The sequence below is a fragment of the Ochlerotatus camptorhynchus genome, unplaced genomic scaffold, assembly GCF_037179485.1.
Source record: "Ochlerotatus camptorhynchus isolate MF236.1 unplaced genomic scaffold, CSIRO-AGI_Acam_v1.1 ptg000304l, whole genome shotgun sequence".
Classification (NCBI taxonomy): domain Eukaryota; kingdom Metazoa; phylum Arthropoda; class Insecta; order Diptera; family Culicidae; genus Ochlerotatus; species Ochlerotatus camptorhynchus.
In genome coordinates, this window is record NW_027040792.1 from 2,861,715 (window position 1) to 2,884,942 (window position 23,228).

The 23,228-nt window shown below is 43.0% G+C and overlaps 1 protein-coding gene across 1 annotated transcript in view; it reads left to right on the top strand.

Annotated features, from left to right (window-relative positions):
• Positions 1–23,228, top strand: part of LOC135707157 (uncharacterized) — a 443,094-nt gene that overhangs the window by 265,923 nt on the left and 153,943 nt on the right. The window lies entirely within an intron of this gene.

The following is a 23,228-nucleotide window of genomic DNA, read 5'->3' on the forward strand; positions in this document are numbered from 1 at the left end:
AGGACTTGCGTTAGTCTACGCATTGACGAAGTTCCATAAGTATTTGCTTGGACGACATTTCACATTGTTGACAAGCCATTGCTGTCTATTTTCGGTTCGAAAAAGGGCATTTCACTGGGCACTCACGATGCTCAATTACGACTTCGAAATTCAACATGTGTCCACCAACGACTTCGGATGTGCAGACTTGTTGTCCTACCGAACCAATCCACCAGAGGAAGAATTTGTGATTGCAGCACTCACCATAGAAGATTTGGTAAGCATCCTGGCAGACACAACGGAAAAAGCACTCTTCAAATCGTTGCAAAGCATATCCATGATGGTTGGCCCAACAAAACTCTCTATCGATGCTGAAGTTCAACCCTACTACAACAGACGAGAATCGCTCAGTGTAATCGACGGCTGCGTGATTTTCGGCGATAGAGTCGTCGTTCCCAACAGGTTTCGACGAAGGATCCTGCAACAATTCCACCGTGGTCATGCAGGAATGGTTCGTATGAAGGCAATTGCAAGAAGTTTTGTATACTGGCCTGGTATGGATAACGAGATCGAGGAATTCGTCAAACGCTGCGCACCATGTTCTGTAACGAGGTTACAGACTTCCATCTAATAAAATATAAAGATCCCTTAAGTGGTTGACACCCTTCCAATCCTATTCAAAAAGAAAAAAAAAAAAAATAATTAATTAAAAAATTATTTCTTTTTTTAAATTTGAACAGTTATCAAAACTAGCCTTCGCTATTATCAAAAAAACGTTCTCTATCTCTGATCCCTATTCGCAATGAAACACCAGATGGGTCTAAGTTGGCGGTTTTCGAACTATGACAGAACGGATGTAGGCCACGTTCACTAACACAACGACTTCGGGAAACGTTCGCACATAAGGGGGATAATAGATCCCAATCTTTTGTAAGGCTGCCTCTTAAAGTTTGACCACGATAGAGACAAGTTCGATAGTGCTCATCGGAAAGTAGACGAAAACGTACATTGTGCGAGAATTATAACTCGAGTAAAACTTAAGTAAAAGTAAAAGTTAAGTCGTGAAAAAGTTGTTAACGAATATTAGTGAAAGCTAGAGAAGATATTTACGGAAAAAAAGTGGTCATAGAAGCCGCTGACAAGGAGACTGAGTGTCCCATAGGACGCAGCGTTGCTGCCCGAATGAACGTAAGTGAAGTGTAAAACCGTATAAATTATAAAAAAAAAAAATAGGGTTATAAATCAGCTCTTGCTAGGTGGAACCACTTGCACGAAATCCTAAACGCACGGGACCACCAGCACGTTAAACCTACGGTTCTGTAGTGACAGGTAAAGATAATAGATATGATTCGAGGTTAGGTTTTAATGCTTTTTGTAAAACCGTTTGAAGATTTCCCTTCAAACGAAGGTGTACCCCCCAGGACCAGTCTAGCGGAACCGTGCACAGTGACACCCCGTGGAAACCTTCACTGTATGTCAGTTGTTTTGGGCCGATAAGGCACACGGCGTGGTGAAATTCGTGACTGACACGTGGAACGGTATTAGCTGACGTGACAGCAAACGTTTGGAAGCTTTTTCCACTGACATCGTAAACTCACCACCATCGTCCCCGGTGTTCTCGGCCACAAGCTCACCACCATCGTCCCCGGTGTTCTCGGCCACAAGCTCACCACCATCATTACCGTTACGTCGCACGGTCGTCGAGGACACGAACCGTCACGTATGTACGCTACCGCCGGAGAGCGAGTGAGTGGCGAGTAGCTGAACTACCCAGCAAGTGCACTTGTCCTGCGTCGTGTGACCACGTAGGAATGCGAGCGCGCGAAGAGAATTGGCAAGTAATTCTGAACAAATGAAAATTGTTAAAACTTACTAACCCTAGTCGTTAAGCTATAGCAATGAATAGATAGAAGAGCTAGGAAAGGAAGTTGGGTTTCGTTGATGTCTCGACAGAATAAAATGGAAGTAGCATGACAAGATTGTAGATTCTTTTCTAGAAAGCTGAAAGCGTGGTCTTCAAAGAGGTAGTTTTACAGGGTACATTCGGTTCGGGTCACAGTAGTATAGGCTCTGGATTGGCAAACCTACAAAGGACACCAATCTACCCTGAAGTTGTTCCGTTTTTGTTCTATAAGTTGTTGCTTAGCACCGCGGTGTTCAGAAGTTCGGTTTTGGGTTGGAGGTCAAAGACAAGGACTCGCCCTGAGGTCTCAGCCGGGTACGGGATTTTGAGATTTAGCACGCTCCTTCGCGGCAGGTTTCGACTTGTCTGGCGCTTAAGCGGAGGCTGTTTTGTTCCTTCCTTTTGCCACCCTCCTATATCCCGTTACAGTTCCACAGCTGATCCGACGAAAACGACACTAGAATCGTGGCCCATTCCAAGTAAACCCTGGTCCCGGATTCACATCGACTACGCAGGACCTTTAGATGGTGTATACTTTCTGGTGGTGGTCGCTGAAACACTATATAAACGGTGGAATTGACAAGTTTTGACCTTGAATAAAGAAACATCTCTAGTATTTATCAAGCTATCTTTCTATTCCGGAATATCGAAAATCAATATCAATATCGAAAAATCCCCAACTGGCCAACTGGCATGGGAATCAATTTCAAGAAGGATTAAAAATAATCACAACAGACATTCGGAATCTACCGGAAATTATCATTAACATATCGTTCAGATTGTTGTTTAGAATGGCCTTTGATGTTTTCTAAAATGTTCAATTTCGTTTACAATTCTCTTTGGAGTTAAATCTGGAATTGAGATAAGAGTACCCTGCGATCGAAAATCTCGCTCAACTGCAAGATAAGCCACGCATCACTTAAGCTGACAGTCGCTGACAATATTGTCATCTCTCATTCTTCAGCGATTATTCATTATCCTCTCCCATTCAAACAGTGAAAACATCGCTCTCTCAAAATCGTTGAGAACACTGTGATCGCGCACGGGCAGAACTTCCCTGCGTTGTGTGATTAATAGATGGTGCGAATAAAACACGGTCGTTATCGGGTCATCCTGCCATGGCTGAGGCATGCGAACTATTGAATTTATTTACAATCTTTACAATAGAACGGGAGGCATGATAACACTACGCTTGCGGAACTTGAGTGTTGATATGAGTATTTGGGTAGGGTAGTTACACACCTTTTGCACAAACGCACTGTTCAATCTCCTAAATTTTCAAGGAAAAATATAAAAACATATTGCGCCCTCTGTCTAAAAACCATGAAACCATGAAAAACCAATACAATCAATATTTTTCAATACAAAATAAGTGTTTGAATATCATTTAATTTAGAAAAAAAGTTTTTTTAATTACCTTTCATTTGATATTTTGATCTTTGAAATCGGCTCAGTGGTTCAAAAGTTATGAATTTTTGAAAAAAGTCGTTTAAGAAAAAAAAACAATTTTTGGACCACCCTAACATGAACATAGTCACCCTAATGACAACATAACAAAAATACGGGTCTAATATTATGCGATAAGGAACCATTTCTGAGAACCACCTACATCGTTTTGCCATCGAATGCAATTAGCAATTATACAAATAGGGGAAATGGATGACTCTAGATAAAATTGATCTAGATCTAGATAAAATTGATAAATAGCAGATTTTTAGCGATGGGCCCCATCTTACATCCATAGGCCAACATTAGAGCCATTTCCCCTATATGCCGTTATTTGTAGTCAAATACTCAAATATGTGTTCCATAAAATTCCAAACATTTGGCGTTTTGGCAAATAGTGTGATATCAGCTTAAATTCTAGCCAAGTGCTACCTTCCGCTAATGTCTCAGTCCAATCCACTGTCACCCTAACAAGTAACTCAATCTGAGCTTTGCCGTAAGCTACCGAGAGCTTTTTGACGTTCAATCATCTTTCCCTATCCGGCACACGCGGGATGCATGGATTCATTATTTTCCCACTAATCTGTTTCCCTCTTGCTCGCACTTTTTTCGCTTAAGATGTGCGCCCTCTCAATCGAGAGAGGATGAGTACCCTCTCGCGGGAACTCATCTCTCTCGAAAGGCGCACAACTTTGAGCAGAGCACCACTGAGAGCAGAGAGCGAACGGTTTTTGCTCTTCGCTCTTCGCACACCACACCGTCTCACAACACGCACACCAACGAACGGCTGCCCGATTCGCTCGGTTTTGGCCTGACTGACTGGTGGCGGCGGTCAAAAACAATCAAATCCAGCAGAATATTGTTACGGCGCGCATGTTTTTCCGCTGCGGCGAACTACTCTCTTCTTTACCATAGACAGCAGCTAACAGGCTAACCAACTGATCCTACTCCCGAACCATCAGGGGGACTAAGAAGCGTACTCTGTAGTGTCTCTGTTTTCATTACTGCGAGCGCGAGTGGAGTGTTGAATTGAACTGAATTGAATCGAAAAAGTTAAAAATATAAATCTCCGTTCGACGAAACAAGGTCCAAAAAAGCGGTGAAAGGTTAAACAGTTTTTTTTTGGACAGTGAAGAAAGTGCTTCTCCTGGTGTGGTAATTTTGTGGCACAGAATTTTGCTACCGAGTTGGGCTCGGTAAAATATCGCGGAGCAGGCAACAGCAGCAGTAGGCGTTGTTTTTGTGAGAATTCGGGAAAAAGAAGAAAAATTGCAATATCATCCCACCAGTAGGGGGAGTGAGTGAAATAGCAATTGAGCAAAGTGGTGAGCAGCAGCTATTATAGCTTGTACCGGAGCCAGCAGTGAGTTTGTGTGATTAGACGAAAGTAAAAGTGTTTTTCGTCCCCCATATTTTGTTTTACGGAGCAGCGTTTGTCAACATTATAGTTGGGCCTTGAGTTCTAGCGCTGATGCGTGCAGATAGCTGTAGCAAAAGGGAAAAAAGCAATTTACAGTGGCATTTTTTTTGCGGTTTTGGTTTTGTGCAGTCTTGCTTGAATAACATTACCGAACGCGCTGCCATAGGCTACTGCGATTCGGCAACAAGTAGTGACCAAAGTGTTAAGCGAACACGCGACGGACGACATCTGCACCGACGTAGCAATTTCTCAATCAGCCAAATTGGGACCCCGCGGCACGCAATCAATCTGGTACGTACCGATTATCAACAGAAAAAAATATGAGACTTCCTCTTTCCGGAGCGCAAAAGTGGAACTCTCGGTAAAACGGCGAGAGATTTTACCGAGCAGGTTTCACTGCAGCGCACGGAGTCTGCTGTTAACTTTCAAGGTCATTGCGAACTGTCAAGATGGTTCATTGTGAGTGGGTGAGCGCGGTGGTGGGGACGCGTGCGAGAGCTGCTCTCAGTGCTGCATACCCTGCAGGGGCAGAACGTAAACAAAAGCCCAAAAGGACATCGCCTTGAACGGTTGCCAAGTGGGTGAACTTTTACAACCGTTCCACATCGAGTCGTAAGATCCATTTTCGGATTGTACGGATGGTTGCCAACGGAAGCCAACAGGCGGAAAACGATATGTCCTTTTCCGCTATGTTCTTGTTCCTTGATTGTTTATTGCCCTTTTTCTTCTGCCATCGAACGCCAACGGGATTGCTAATTGTCCTGTGCAGACTGCGCATGTCCTGACATTTGAAGAGTTCCTGTCCTTCCAACAACAAAGGAAAACTCGTTTGACCCACTGGGACAGATCAAAGCAGATTTCGGGTTATTTGCGTTTTCGGCGACGCAGTTTCGATAGAGCAGCTATCAACAGACGAGATAAACAATCCATTTGACCTCCAACATTCCATGATTATGGCGACGACGACGACAACGACGATTGCTAGACAAACAGGCGAACCCTTCTCACACTGTCACCAAAGCACCACCACTACGGCATTAATTCTCGAAAAGCGATGATGATGACATCATATCGTGTGCTTTGACGCCTGGTTACCTACCTATTTGCATTCGAAGCGAATGTTCTCAGTCTTGGTCGTTCAGGGCCCGTTAATTAAATGCCATACGTAACCGCACACGTTCGTTTTCTTCGCTAGGTGATGTCTTGTGCTGGGTAAAAGTATGCACAAACTTCTTGCTGTGTGGCGTGGTTTATGACTTTCGGGAAAGAAGTACTTCTACTACGGTCCGCTAGGTTTTGCCCGCTTTTGGTATATGGAAGCGGTGGGAGCGCGTTGAAGGTTTGAAACCTAACGGAACGGAATGGGGGCTTTAACGAGGGACTTCGAATGGACCCGTACCAGGTCTTATGCCGGTTGTTGTGACTATCGTGCTCGTGCAAAAACTGCCATCGCAGCATAAACAATTCGGAATTAACGGGGACCGATGGCGTCTCCTAACGTGAGTCATCGTCGGTGACTTGTATGCGATGTTGTGTGCAAAGCGGAAATGCAATGAAAATGGACGCAAAGTTGGATGTTGTTCGACGTGTGTTCAGTATTCTTCTGATTAGTGCAATACGTCATTAGATTTTTGCTCAACTATTATCTTCTAAAGATGTTTATTTACCTTAACAGGCATATTTTTGTACCTTCGCAAAGGTTGCTTTTAGGAGCTTACAATGATGCCTTAAGAGGCGCACCTGTTGAAATATCTAAAAAAGGGTTTTGGATTTCGAAAAAATCATGTTCCCAGAGGTTCTAGACTAAGAAATATGTTCAAGATTCTTAACTAAGACACTTATAATGACACTTGCGATATCCTGGGCTTTTGAAGAATTACTTAAAATATAATAAATTAAGATCACAGATTAGAAAAAAAAAATCATAGAAAAATAAAAATTGATCAGCTTCCAAAACCCAAACCGAAATTTGATTCTTAGGACTTGAGAAAATCGATCCCAGATTTGAGAAAATTTCCAATACTCGATCCCGAGCAGTGATGGGAAAAAATTTAAAAATCCAACAGAGCAGAAAATCAAGCCTTATTTTATCTTAGCTGATCTTGAGAGTAGCAAAATCACCAAACAGAACATCAATACCTTGATATTACAGTCAAAGTAAGAAACCGACATCCACCGCCATTTTGGAATCCAATATGGCGGCCTCCCGACAGTGTATATGCATCTAAACCCATGTAATATGGGTATTAGAGTGATGCAAAATTTGAAATTTTCGCTCCACTATACTTGAACGATTTCAAATCGGATCCTGACTAACCTCTCAAAATTTGAACCCATTTGGTGAGAAACTGAGATGGCACAAACCATTTGAAGTTTGTATGGGAATTACTATGGTAAAACCAAGATTTTTGTGCATGTCTATCTAATAATTCACCATATCGTTCTGCTTCAAAAGCTTTCAATTGTGATTAAATGCAAGGATCGAAAGTTATCAATGGTCCAATGCGCTGATGTCTTAGGATCATGCTCAATCAACTGCTCAGCAGGCAGCATTGGTGTTTCTGGGGCGTTGAATAGGACACAAAAATCATGGCTACTATGTCACACTGCAAAATACAGTGTTGTTTACAGAGCAGCTACTTGATCATGTCATAAGTTTACCAATCTCTTAAATAATTAATAACTTTCTCCTGTCTCGTTTTACATAGAAACGATTTTCAGCAAAATTGTACCTGAGAAAATGTTCTATAAGAATGGCTATCGAACTGTTTCGCAGCTCAATATACAAAAAGACTAGAAGGCAATGAACAAAAAGGTGAGATTTCCCATAGTAATTTACATGTACACTTCAAATGGCTTGTGAGAAGTCTAACCAAATGAGTTGTAACTTTGAGAGGCTAATCAGGACCCGATTTGGAACCGTTTGAGCACTGTGGAGCGAAAAAGTCAAATTTTGCATCAGTCTAATGGGTATCTAAGCAATGGGCTCGACGAGTAGAAGTGAAAAATCGACATCCATTTTCGAGTTCAAAATGGCGGACCAAAATCCAATATGGCGGCCGCTAAACAGCGTATATGCATCTAAACCCATGCAAAATGGGTATCAACGGAATGGGTTCGATGAGTAGAAGTGTAAAATTTACATCCGCTGCCATTTCGGAATTGCGAATATCCATCTAAAGCCATGCGATCGTTTCACACTCAAGTCGGCATGTGACGTAAGCATCTAGTCGATAGGTTTGGAAATTGCTGGTGTTGTCGAAGGTACGTGAGCCCATCGGCGATCATCTCTTTTGCCAGTGGTGGCGAGGGGAGATACCCCTCACCATCGCTCCTCAACAGAGGAGTTTGGTAAAGGAGATGATCAACCCGATTCGTGCCTTCCTCAAAATTGACTTTTGCTCGCTTTCTACTCTCTATGTACAATTTTCACACTGCCGCTTTCTAACGGAACTATCAACTCTATACTTTCATCTCCTCATCCATCTTATTAAATGACCACTTTAAGTCTGATATTTGATGTTAAGCATCTCCAACTATGTAAATCGTTAACTTTATGCGTAATACAAACATGATTAGTTAAAATATAGATGAAAAACAACGATGTAAGTAATTCGGGGCAAAAGTACGCACGGGGCAAATGTACGCATAGGCCTTTTTGAAATGTTCGAACATGAAAACCTGGCCACACTGTATGGGTTCGACACATTTTTCGACCAGCTGATCACAGGTGTAAACATAAGTGATTTGAACATAGTAGCGTGAAGTTATGAGGTAATTTGTGTTTGATCTAATTTTCAACATTTTGGGGATTATGTTTTGACCATTCAAAGTTTAGAAAAAATGCTAGAAATATCTTTACTCTATGATTGTTTGAGAGGTGCAGTCATTCCGTTCAAACAGTTTCATAAGTTTTGTAATAAATCGAATCATTGATAAAACTGCATGTGGGGCAAAAGTACGCACAGGATGTCGCATTGAAATGGTTATGTTTTCGTACAGGAACTACAAGCGCAAAACCAGTCGGCAGAAATGCACCTCCCAGATGCTCGAAACAGCTCAGCAAAGAGTCCGGGATGGCATTTCGAAGCGGCAGGTTCCGCTGGATCTCGGAATAACGGAAGGAGCATTGAGGAAAAGATTGAAACTGGTGAGTAAAATCAAGTACCAAATGAAATCATCTTAACAGTGATAATTGAATTCCTGTAGGGATTTACCAATCAGCGCCTTGGAAGGTTCATCCCAGTATTTACAACCGAGCAGTCTGAAGAACTTGCCAGCCACTGCAAGGACCACGACAAGGCATTCTACGGTATGATCGGACTTCGAAGATGGCAGGAAGGGATTGGGCGGCGAGATTCATGCAGATTCACCATCTGTCCTTGCGAACGCCTTAACAAACCAGTCTGGCCCGGATCATGGGATTTAACAAGCAACAGATCAAGGCATTTTTCGCGAATCTGTCCGAACTGAAACAGCAGCATAAATTTCCTCCACACCGCCAGTACAATATGGATGAAACTGGCATGTCAACTGTTCCGAATTTTCCGCCGAAAGTCATTGCTAGTACAGGTAAAAAAGCTGTTGGCAAAGTGAGCTCTGCTGAACGGGGAGAATTGACGACGGCTGTATGCGCTATGAGTGCATCCACAGCTGTTGAATGGAGCTCCCCCAGGAACGATTATGCTTGTTTCGGATACATGGTACATACATGGAGATCTGTTTTTGGAGTGGCTTAAGCATTTTCAAAACGAGGTGAAAGCGACGAAATAAGATCCAGTTCTTCTGGTTATGGACAACCACAGCTCCCATAGGGATCTTCGTGTAATCCTGTTTTGCCGCGCGAATGAAATCGTGCTGCTGACAATTCCCCCTCATAGCAGCCACAACACACAGCCGTTGGACCGCTGCTTTTTCAAGGCCTTGAAAACCCATTTCTCAGAAGCCTGTAGCACCTGGTTGACGAACAATCCGGGTAGGGTCATCACACAGTACCAAATTGCAGAGCTGTTTTGCGTAGCTTATTGCAAATGTGCTACTGTGGACAAAGCTGTGACAGCATTCAAAACGTATGGGATCGAGCCTCTCAACCCGGAGGTATTCAAGGACGATGACTTTCAACCGAGCTTAGTGACAGACATACCTCAAGCATCCAACGAATCTAACACACATTCGGATCTGGCCTGCGAACCCTCCACAAGTTACGCTACACCGCAAGCAAATAAACGACAATTGCAAGCTGTACTACCAGTTTATGCAGCACCCGATCCACTTCCTATGAATACTGGTGAAGAAGATCAGCAAATGCGAGCTCTGGATCTAAGTAAGTCTGCAAAAGTATCTCCAGCTGAAATTCGTCCACTTCCCAAAAGGAAAGTCCCCCAGCAAAGACGAAAGAAAGGACAAAAATCTGAAATACTTACCAGTACACCGGTAAAACAAAAACTGGAAGTTGTGCTTCAGGAAAAACAGGAAAAACAGCAGCGCCCCAAGGCAAAACGTAAGCTTGCAATGGAGAAGCCTCTGCTAAGCATACTGAATTCTCTTTTAATTTTGATGAATTTTTAACATGAACTTCTTGATTTTCGTTTTCAATTAAATGCAATAAAAAACAATTCAGATTGACTTTGTGTTTGAATTTTTAGTTATTTCTGGACCCCCCCTAAGTGCATCACGTACTTTATGTATGACCCCTTAAAGATCGACTTCCCGGGAACCATCCAGAGAAAACGTGGTCGAATTTCAAAGATTATTTTACCCGGTTTGCATGGAACCCTACGGGGCAAAAGTACGCATTTGACTATTTTTAAAAACTGTTTCAGTTCTCATATTACACAAATATTTTGGTAATTTCCAGTACTACGTTTGAAAGGTAAGACATTAAGACAATACGTGGTAACTTGGTCGCATGGTATTTGCCTTTCGTTCAATAGTTAAGTGCGTACTTTTGCTCCGCATTACCTACTGCTTACTTCAACGTGTATTTTGCAACTGATCTATTTACAAAATTTGCTCTTCCCTTAACTTCTACTGTGAAAGTGACCAAGGCTACCTATCGGTCGTTATCGTAATCGTATGTACAAACATTCTCTCCCTCTCTCCTATCTCCAACATTCCGGCTACCTTGAAATATGGAATGTTTCAATTTTTCTTAATCCTACTATTTACAAATTCGTTCCCTTTAACTATTCACTGTCGTGGTTTCGATGCCGCATGATGCCGCATTCGCTGACGTTTACCAGTTTGATCATTGTTCTCAGGTTGATACAACGGACGTATGGGATCACGGTAGATTCCTAGAAAAACACCACGTAGATCATTTAAGGCAAATGTATATACTTGGACCTGGATCGCATCGAGCAAGTTCTCCCATAATAGGATGTTCTACCTGGCTAGTTGATTGATGTAGGTTGTGACGAAGGAAGTCACCACTCTGACGACGTAATCTTTTCCAGATACTTCGTTGAATTGATGAATCATGGCGCCAAAGGAACTGTTTGCAGCATAGTTGGTTGCATGTACTTCTTCATGTAGCAAGGCTCTCGGACGGAGTGTTCGGGCAGGAGCATACAGATTAATTTTGACCAGTAACTCAGGAACATCAAATTCTGCGAGCAAGACTTTAGCAACGAAGACGACCTGCGATATGTTTCGTCGCTTAGTAAGAGTATCCAAACCCAGTAAACGACAGCGGTCAGCATACGGTGGTAAATTCAGCGGGTCACTCCAAGGAAGATAGCGCAGTGCGTATCTGACGAATTTGCGTTGAACAGCTTCAAATCGTCCACTCCATACTGCTTGGTAGGGATTCCAGACAACACACGCGAATTCCAGTAGTGAGCGTACCAATGAACAGTAAAGGGCTTTAAAACACAGAGGATCACGAAATTCCTTAAATATCTTGAAGATGAATCCAAGCTGACGATTAGCTTTGTCGATCGTGGTTAAGAAGTGGCGAGTGTATGTGAGCTTTTCATCCAACATGACACCGAGGTCTTTAACGTGATCGACACGTTGAACTGCAGTCCCAGCAACGTTATGATCAAACAAAACGGCAGTCCTAGTTCGACGGAAACTAATTACGCAGCACTTTGAGACGCACAGGACCATAAAATTACGTTCACACCAATCATTAAAGATTTCAAGAAAGTTTTGTAGTTCTAAACAGTCAGCATAGCCTCGAACGACTTGGTGAATCTTCAAGTCATCGGCAAAAAACAATTTACCTCCACGTGGTAGAATAAACGTTACATCGTTCACAAATAAAGAGAAGAGCAGTGGTCCCAAAGTGCTACCCTGTGGAACTCCTGATCTGTTCGAGAAACAGTACGATGAGTAGTTTCCAATGCATACAGTAACTTCACGTTGCACGAGGTACGATCTAAGCTAGCTGCAGAAGGAAACAGAACATCCAATTTTTTCAAGCTTTGATAGCAGAACGTCGTGCACAACTGTATCAAACGCAGCTTTACGATCAGTGTAGATGGCATCCATTTGAAGGCTAGGAAAGAAACCATGTTGACATGTACTTATGTAATGCTTGCAGGAAGCAAACAATCTCTCATTTATCAGCATTTTTTTAGGACAGCAGATGGAATAACGCTCGAACCTGGTTAAAATGATGATTTGGTTTAACTCATCACAGAGAGAACCCTTTGTAGCGTTAGACCAAGGCAGTTTTCTTGGAGGTAGACACTTCGGTACTGAAGCACAAACATAATATCAAGGTCATTAAACACGTTCCAGTCGATACGGGACAATGAAATCCGAAGGTCTTCCGAAAATTGAGCCGAGTGGCAGTCATGGTTTCATCAAAACGAATTTGAGATCCGTTGGCGATAGCAGGGTGGAAATTGTCAAGAGGAACGATGACGTCAGGCGCTTCAGCGACGACACAGTCCAGGAGCGCACTTTCGCTTACAAAAACCAAGTCAAGAAAACGAGACTGGAAATTGGGAACTAGGTTGTAAGTATTCCGGATACCAACGGGACCAGGTTTGCTGCACACGTTTCTGAGTAAATTCCCAGTGATTCAAGCGATTATCAGCTGTCTTCTTCAAATTCAAATCAGGAACCCCTTGAAGATTACTTCCAACTTGGAAGTGCCCTGGAGTCAAGACGTCAATGCCGGTGGGGTCCTCCGGAATCGGTGTGAGGGTTTGAGAGTTAGGACACATCTCGACTTTCGCCAATAAGGTCAGAAGATCCTAATAAGCTATATTGACATTACCGAGACCTCCGAAGTGTGGTGCTCGGGGCGGAATGAAGTTCCACGAGATTTCATGTGATGAACACCAGACAAAAATGTGTTCACGATCGGAAGTTTCGACCTTCAGCATGCGGTAGATCCTGTTGAGGGCATGGAGGTAGTTGCGTTGTCGGAATTGAGTTCGACGACCTTCCTCGACGGGTGACTAGGAGACCTCTAGGAGACTAGGCGACTAGGAGGAGAGTCGCTGACCAGCTCAATATGGACAGCCCTGGTTGAGAAACAGACGAAAATGGCCACGTACACTTTGGTGGGGCCACGCTTTCGAACTGCGGACTTCCCGTACAATGGTACCCAGTAATCGACACCGCACACGAAAAACGGACGCGTCGGCGAAACTCGCGATATCGGCAGATCGGCTATACTCTGCTGGACTAGAGTGGGCTTTCTTCTTCTTCTTCGTCGGTCTCTGTTCCGCAATCTAGTGCCAATCACCGACGGACATCGATTGCCATCCATTGACGGCAATAGAATGTGCAGGAAGGCAGCTTCCACACCTGCGTAGGATATCGCACCCATTCAACACACATGCGCCGGGACCAACGGCTTTACTTTCCTTCCGAAGGAAGACGTGACCAGAGATTTTTATGCCTCAGAAAAATCCCACCGACCTCGGCTGGGATTGAATCCAGACCTATTGTGGTGAGAAAGCAGTCACGCTTACCACTACACCACCGGTGCCGGTTTAGAGTGGGCTTGAATCGGAAACAAGTGTGGCATTGGTGGTAGACGGACTTTGACAAGTGGCTTCCAGGAGTTGTGGACCTGCGTGCAGTAGGCTTGCGTGGTAACTGCTAGCCAGCAGAGCAGCTAGCGGATGTTTGGCGGACAACGCGATCGGATATTTGATAGCGTCGGACAGCGTGGCATTACGTAGACGACCACCGACGCTGAGGTTACCGTCTTCATCTACGAACGGTGTTACCCATTTCAGTGCTGATGACTGGGCGACATGGTCGCCGTTTGCGAGATCCGACAGCTCCTCAGCGAAACTATTGCGCTGTGCTAAGTGGCAGAGTAGTTGCTCGGCGTATTGCAGCTCGGCAGTGTTCAGTGGTAGAACGGTAGATGATTTGTCTCGGAAGTTCATGTTCAACATAGCAGAATTCGACCCGGAACGACGCAGTTGTGCGTGTCCCTGCAATCGCTGCAGATAGCGACCGCAGAATGCTACTACTCGTTGTAGTTTTCTGCAACGCGAGTAACGTGAAAACAAATCCTCGCAGAAGTTGGTTTGTGTAGTGGCCATTGCCACGATCGAAACCTTGCGCCTTTCTTCAGACGCCGTGGAGGATCATTCTTGGTCGGTGATGGTCTTTGGCCAACGATCAGATGCCAAGACGGACCATTCCACCAACGAGAAGAATTCAGAATATCCACCACGCGAAATGACATCTGCGGGATTCTCGGAACCGGCGATGTGCCTCCAGTACTCTATGTTCGTAGTGGTCTGAATCTTAGACACCCGGTTTGCGACGAATGTCTTCCGACGATTTGGAAAGGCACGTAGCCAGGTGACTTTGATCTTCAACGACGCTTCGATCTTCTTGTCTAATTGAGTGCCTAAATATGCGGCGCACAACTCTAGCCGGGCGATGGAGTGGTGTGTAGACAGTGGTGCTACCTTTGACTTTGACGTCAACAGATGTACGTGAACTCGACAGTGGATGCATCGGCAAAGAAATGCAGCTGAACACCTTCGGAAGAAAGCACTAGACGGGAAACACGGGCTTCGACGAGAATATGGAATGTGGTGAGAAACTGCTTCCATTCGTGTTGTTGCGGTAGGAGGCCCACTGGCAAGAAATGCCGTCTCGTTTTAACGATCATAGACGCTGCATGAACAGCTTCGCCTTTGTTATTACTGGACCCAATAATCCTAGTGGATCAACTATCAGGATCATGAGATCAAAGTGAATTTAATAAATATTTTTTTCCCAACTTGTACGGTAGACAAATGCTGCACGGTTTAGATTATACGACCTACTTTACCGGCCTACCCGGATTATTCGGAGGACCAGGATAAGGTCATTTGATCACAAACTATAAATTCTATATTAAATACGCTTTCATCTCGTGATTCTGAACAAACAACAGTTCTAGAAAAAAAAATTTAATGTGACTACTTTATCGGTCAATCCAGATTATCCGGAGAACCAGGATAAGGCCACTTTAAACCAAAATTTAAAGTCTTTATTAAATTCGCTTTGATCTCATGATTCTGAACAAACATAGAAAAAATGCATGGTTCTAGGAAATTTTTTTATAATGTGGCCACTTTATCGGTCAATCCAGATTATCCGGAGAATCAGGATATGTCCAATTTACACCAAAATTTAAATCCTCTATTAAATTCGCTTTGATCTCATGGTTCTGAACAAACATAGAAAAAATCGCATGATTCTAGGTCAATTTTTATAATGTGGCCGCTTTATCGATCAATCCAGATTATCCAGGGAACCAGAATATGGCCACTTTACCCCAAAATATAGTTTCCATATTAAATATGCTTTGATCTCTTGATTCTGAACAAACATAGAAAAAATCGCATGTTTCTAGGTCAATTTTTATAATGTGGCCACTTTATCGATCAATCCAGATTATCCAGGGAACCAGAATATGGCCACTTTACACCAAAATAAAGTTTCCATATTAAATACGCATTGATCTCTTGATTCTGAACAACATAGAAAAAATCGCAAGGTTCTAGGACAATTTTTATAATGTGACCACTTTATCGGTCAATCCAGATTATCCGGAGAACCAGGATATGGCCACTTTACACCAAAATTTAAAATTCTCTATTAAATTCGCTTTGATCTCATGATTCTGAACAAACATAGAAAAAATCACAAGGTTCTAGGACATTTTTTATAATGTGGCCACTTTATCGGTCGTTCCGGATCCTCCTTTAGGTCAGTAGAGTTTCCCTGAGGGCGTATATGGTGTCTTTACACCATATATACTCAGCACTATCAGCACTTCCAGTAATATACGTTAAGTAAAGTGTAAAATTATATCGATAGATAAAGCATTTCATACTTTACCGGGAACTCGGGTTGATCCCGGCCCTCTATATTGGTACGTAAAAGTCTCCGGCCAATGAGACCACTTTGAAAATATGTATAACATGTTGATTGAAAACGTTTGGCAGCCGAGATATTCAATTTAGTCGCGGTTTTGTCAATTTTTGCCTACTGTGCACCGGTTCAACAAGCAGGGTATCGTTTAACTAGTGACCTGCTGAAGTCTTACATGATGCGTCGAAGACTCTTCTGGCCTTTGTGGTCGTGCTGGACTCTTTAAAGTTTGGATCTTGGTCATTAACCGACTCTGGCACTTCATCCATGTGGCCAAGCTGCAAATATTCCTCCATGAACCGATGATACGAGTCCTTGGTTCTAGGTTCTCGTTCAAATCGGCATTCCAGGTTCAGAAATCGTCTATCTGCAATTGACCTGGATTTGCCGAGAACCTTTTCAGGGTCTTCAACCCTTGGGAGACGCACGATGTAACTTTCTTTGGAATCGCGCGTAGTCGTTGCCGAATACAGCTCCTCACATCGTCCTTCTTCGATCGATCGAACTGGCTCGGATGGAATCGTCTCCATGTCCCAGAACTTCTGTAGAGCAGTTTCGAGATGTTCATCTAGATATATAGGTAGATATATAGGTAGATATATAGGTAGATATATAGGTAGATAGATAGGTATATCGATTGGTAGATCGATAGGTAGATCGATAGGTAGATATATAGGTAGATAGATAGGTAGATAGATAGGTAGATAGATAGGTAGATATATAGGTAGATAGATAGGTATATCGATTGGTAGATCGATAGGTACATCGATAGGTAGATATATAGGTAGATATATAGGTAGATAGATAGGTAGATAGATAGGTAGATAGATAGGTAGATAGATAGGTTGATAGATAAGTAGATAGATAGGTTGATAGATAAGTAGATAGATAAGTAGATAGATAAGTAGATAGATAAGTAGATATATAGGTAGATAGGTAGGTAGATAGATAGCTTGATATATAGGTAGATAGAAAGGTAGATAGATAGGTAGATAGAAAGGTAGATAGATAGCAGAAATGTGGATTGCAGGTAGCCGAGCGAGATGCAGGACTACCCACGGACCCATGCGGAGTTCCCAGTACTTTTCCCTTCCGATGATAAGATCAACACTTCCGAGAATACTGAACTGGGGATCTGCTAGCTTCACATCCGGAATCTTCAGTACCAAAAACTGCAATTCCATCGAGATCGTTCCAACTCCCGACTCGAAGGTTGCGGTAATGGCACTACGGACCTTTTGTGTGGACGAGCCAGCCCTGTTGTTGAGCCATCGGACGCTTCCAGTATATGAGGTTTTGGAAGTGTCCTTTTTGGGATTATACCGTTTCCAGGTACCAGGTAGGTAGATAGATAGGTTGATAGATAAGTAGATAGATAAGTAGATAGATAAGTAGATAGATAAGTAGATAGATAAGTAGATAGATAAGTAGATAGATAGGTAGATAGATAGCTTGATAGATAGCTTGATAGATAGCTTGATAGATAGCTTGATATATAGGTAGATAGAAAGGTAGATAGATAGCAGAAATTTGGATTGCAGGTAGCCGAGCGAGATGCAGGACCAATGACCGCCCAACCAAATGAAGTTTCGACTACCCACGGACCCGTGCGGAGTTCCCAGTACTTTTCCCTTCCGATGATAAGATCAACACTTCCGAGAATACTGAACTGGGGATCTGCTAGCTTCACATCCGGAATCTTCAGTACCAAAAACTGCAATTCCATCGAGATCGTTCGAACTCCCGACTCGATGGTTGCGGTAATGGCACTATTGACCTTTTGTGTGGATGAGCCAGCCCTGTTGTTGAGCCATCGGACGCTTCCAGGACATGAGGTTTTGGAAGTGTCCTTTTTGGGATTCTACCGTTTCCAGGTACCCAGTTGTGGCCAGATCCGCATTACGGTCTATGGCATGAAAAATCATAAATTTTGAGCCGTCGGACGGTACCAGTACATGAGGTTTAGGGTGAGCCCTATTTGGGGCCCTGTCGAAATCGGGTCTGGGTAAAGGATGTGGATGTGTAAATTTATTGCTGGGTGAAAAATCATAAATTTTGAGCCGTCTTACGATACCGGTACATTAGGTTTTGGAAATTTTAAAACAAATTGTTTGAGAAAAGCTTTCCATGACTTATGTCCTTGAAGCAGTTCAGCGTACATGTAATGCTTCGCATATAATTTGATTTCTGCATTTTAATTCGATCAATGAGCACACCACACCAAATCTGAGCTCAGCAAAAATGGCATACACAATTTCTGAGCAGGTCTCCAAAGCGCGATCGCCCCAGCAAACCGAGGCGAAATTGGTCTGCATTTCACTATTTATGTTCCCATCAAGCGTTGTAGTTAGGTACTTACTCCGGTTCGCAGTTGAACGTCCGGTGGGATGTTTTGCAAAGAAAATTCACACCAAAACACCAGCGGAAGCGAAGCTCTACTATTCTTCGTCTATTCCACCGATCGCTGCGCGGGACTCGTCTCTTGCTCTGACTGACTGCAGCATCCATCCATCAGAGGAGTTCCAAACAGTTATATTACACGCGATAAATTTCCCTCTCTACACTTCAGCTCTTGTTGATGGCTGCTCGCGCCTCGTTGAGGGCCTTGTTCGATTTTCCCCTAGCTCGCCTCGCCGCCGCCCGCGGGCAGTTCCTCTTGATCTTGAATCTTGGTTGTTCCGCAGGCAATAATGGTAGGTTGGACGGTGGGTAGATCTATTGCAATTCAAACGAACGTTGATCGGCGAGTTCGATGCCCTGTAATAGGTTAGTACCTACCTGAGAGCAGCTGTTGTGGCATTTTGGTTGGTTTGCTTTGAATTCCAATGGATGAGGTTGGCGACTGATGGTCAGAAATTTTTCAAACTGATTTGTTTGAGAAAATTTCGCGGGGAAATCCGTCGGATTCGTGACAACAGTGTTGCCAAATCTATTCCCTGTCACCTAGTCAAGCCTTTCGGCATATTTGATCGAGATTGTGGTCCTTCGTTCACGGCAATGTGACGGACGGCGCCACCGCGCCGGTAAGATGCAGCACGACGAACCAGATCCCACCATTTTTTCCCCCCCATATGGAGATTGAAACCGTTTCAGAGGAAAACAAAAGTACAAAAGAAAGAACAACCGGCGGCGGCAAGATGCTCAGCTTTCTGCCTATACCGACTTACCGTAGACACAGAGCACATACCCGCTATGGAACAGCTATTACTCAGTGTAAAAGGTAATTGTTTCCCGCTTCGCGGCGCTTTGCCTCCGCCTGCTCTGCACGTGCATTGTGTTCAACAAGTCCCCGGTGTGTTTTGTTTCTTTTGCTTCGTTGTTTTCCTCTGGCTTTTTGTTTTTGTATTTGCCTACAACCGCCAACTAGAAAAAAAGCCGGCTTCAAACACATCTTTTGTTTTCGTTTTATACTCTACGGTTCGGCGCCCCCCCGTCCCCCCAAAATCGGTGAATAATGCTCAACCCACCATTGAAATGACTAAGCGGGATCGGTGGTAAAATTTCGGCTAATTTCGATTCGATTAAAGTGCCAAAAATTGGCCTATTTTCGATATTCCTTCCTAGTTAGGTAGCTTATCATCCCGGTTGGACTCGGAATGGTAAACACGGGCTGACGGGTGTTTGTTTATCTTGCTCGAAGCGAGTTAATATTAATTGAGTGTCTTTCCCCTGCAACGTGCTCTCGCCGCTTAACCTCATTTCGTTCGTGGATGGTGCGGTTTTTGTTCGCTCTCCGGTATCTACAGCAGGGTTATCTGCGGCCGAAACGTACTCCCTTCCTTCCCGGCGATTGTATTTTATAGAGTTCGCCTTTTATCTAGATCATAAATGTGCAAGCGTTCACCCATTCTCAGCTGCTTAACAGTTTTTTTTTTCTTTTTCGTTTGTTCGCTTCGTTTATTTAATCGTTGGTTGTGGTAATCTTTTTCAAATAAAAGCAATTTACTTCAAGTAGCTTTTTAGTACGCGAAGAAGTAGGAGGGGACGACACCCTTTCTCTTTTTCCTATTGCTTTAATTGAAGTCAATCAAGTGGGGCTGCTCTCGTTGGATGTGCATTCCGGAGCTTGGATGGCGTCACTCGAATTTGTCAGCTGTCAAAATCAGCCGTTTGACTCGCTTGTAGTAGGCCATTTTTTTGGGTTATGAAACAACTGGATCTCACTACTCTCGCTACCCTCAACAACAAAAAATCATTTCGCTTACGGTCGTTTAACCGAAAATAGACGGGATGGAGAGTGGAAATCGATACGCAGTACTCCTTCGTGCTCTTCATTTACCATGAAACTAAGAATTAAATTTTCATGTCTGTTTTCCCCCTTCCAGCCAGTACATCTCTGCACGCATGGAGTCGGGATTTTCTCGGATGTCAAAAAATTGATTTCCGATCAAATTCGTTCGTTCAACAGCAGCAGCAACCTGTTCGAAGCGGAACCTTGCCGCCGTTCCTTCATGTTACGATTTATTACACAAAACGTGATGCCCCTTTTGTTTCTCCTCCCTTGTCATATTCATCGCTGGAAGGCGCTGGTTTTCTGCCATGTTCGCGTTAACGGTTGTTTGTTGCGCTGCTCTTGGCGGTTTAGACACATCAACAACTGCGGATCTGCAGGCGGGCAGGCAAAAAGTATACAAAGTGTCTTCCTAAGACAATGGATCGAAATGGCCTCTTGGTCTTCCGGGCTGAAAAGTGCTGAGCTGGAAAAACTGCATCAGTCGGAGCACTCGTCGGAGGTCTGAGGGGGCTTTTATTGCGCTGTTGACGGCTTGGTGTGTATTCGAATTTAGTTGTTGAAATAATCTGCAAATGTATCTAAATTGATGACTGTTTGAGTACTTGAAAACAGTCTATGATGTCTTAGCTGATCTAGACTACGCTTCGCCGAAACTGATCGAATTGATAATGGTTATCGATGCTCAGTTCTTCTTCAGGGAAGTCAGATCCCAGCGAAGGCCGATCCTGCTTAAAAAAATCTAATTTATTTGATTATCGGAAGTCATGAGGGCTTTTCCGGAACCACCATTCGCCACGAACTAAGTCTGTCAAAACAGAAAGACATCTTGAGTCAACTTGGTGGCGCCAAGATCGTTGACATCCATTGATTCCAATGTGCTGTGGTCCAAAAATGCAATTTAGCGAGAATAAACTTAATTAAAATGTTTTTTTTACTTTGACTATATGTTTAGTATTACTTCTACGTGAAGTCAACGATTTACATAGTTGAAGATGCTAATTTCAAATAACAGACTGTAGTAGTAATTTTTATACGATAGATGGAGTAGATGAAAGTGTAGAGTTAATAGTTCCGTTAGAGTGTGTTGTTACATTGTTTTGTTGTTTTATTTGCGATTTACACAGTTGGAAGGAAATGCTATATCAAGAACAACATGTGAAAAGGGCATTAAGCTTTTTGTAACGCAAACCTTTAACATCACCGGGTAGGGGAAACTTTCCCTTTCCCGATGAAATTGCTGGTTTGCGTGGGCGACCCTCGGTTGGCGAGAAAAGGTCCTACAAAGGTTTGTTTACAAAAAGCTTGTATGCCCTTTTCACATGTTTCTCTTGATATGAATATCAACGTGAAGCTTTAGTGCGACAATTTATTAATTAGAGAAAGTTCAACAGAACAATTGAACAGAAATTGAGCGAAGGACCATTAATGCGACAATACTATTTAATCAAACGTTCACTCCTTTACAGTAATATACATTGATGGATGAGGGGACGTACCTCAAATTCCCTCATCCATCAATGTATAAGCTAGGTAAAGGACTAAGCGCCTGATTAGTATTGTCGCATTAACGGTCCTTCGCTCAATTTCGATTTATGTTTAATTTTTGCACTGCCGTACTCTAGCGGAAAAATCAATCTATCCTCTTCAGAACATTAATAAATTAGCGCACTAAAGCTTCATGTTGATATTAGTATAGCATTTCCTCTAAACTCTGACAATATGTTGATGTAAGTGAAATTAGGGATAACTTATTAAACCTAGAGTCGGTGTATAATGAGTCACGCCAAGAGAAAAACAGTTGAACTCGCATCACGGTTTTCGAAAGATTCCCTTTCTTTCAACTTGACAACAGAGGACTTCTACATCAACTTCAAATGACTTATAGCGAGAAAAAATAATAGCGGCTGTAGTAAATCGATATATCAGTGATTTTGTCAAATTATCTTAACAAAAAATAGTAGAAATTCTCATTACTGATCATTACCAAACGTATCCCATGACAATTGAATGCTCACTGCGTGTTCATTATCATTTCTTCGATTAAATTTTATATTTTAATCCAATACCTTTCGTGGACCATTCATAGCATCGTAATGTTTGTTTACTTTGCACGATAGGTAGCTGGTTTGACAGTTCGATAGGTAGACTTGGCTTCACTCTTGGCGTGACTCATTATACACCGACTCTAATTAAACCCAGTATACATTGTGCACCAGTAGAGATAGAAAATTTGCAAATATGTATGTGATAAGTGATCGAAGTAGTCTGGATTTGCGTCGAGTAAGGAATAGAACGACTAAGGGAGAGTTCACTGTTTAGATATTCGTCAAAATCATGAAGTTTGATACGCCACACGGCTGGTTTTGGTGATAGAAAAGAACTGCCCCAAAAAGATCCTACTCCAGACGTTTCGAAGTGGCGACACCAGTTTGTACCGAAACCAATCTATATCTATTGGCTTGATCTTTCAAAATCATGAAGTTTGACACATCACACGGCATATTTAGGCGTTAAAAATGAATTGTCCCCACAAAGGCCCTACCAGAACCTGCTTCAGATGGTTCAGAGTGGCCACAACAGTTTGTGCCTGAAACCAATCTTATTTGCTTGATCTTTCAAAAACATGAAGTTTGATACGTCGCACGACATGTTTTGGCGTTGACAATGAATTACCCCCAACGATACCATGGTGGAACCCGATTAGCATATATAATGGCTTTTACCGGTTCAAAAACGATTCGGTATAATTAACCAATTCAATGAAACATCTTTTAGTGTTTTGTGTTTCGTGTTACCCTTAAATATGTGTTACCCCAAGGGGATGGTCACTCCACACAGTGTGCCAAAAACAAGTTGGGCACACCTGGGCACAGTAATTGGCACTGTTTGGCACCCAT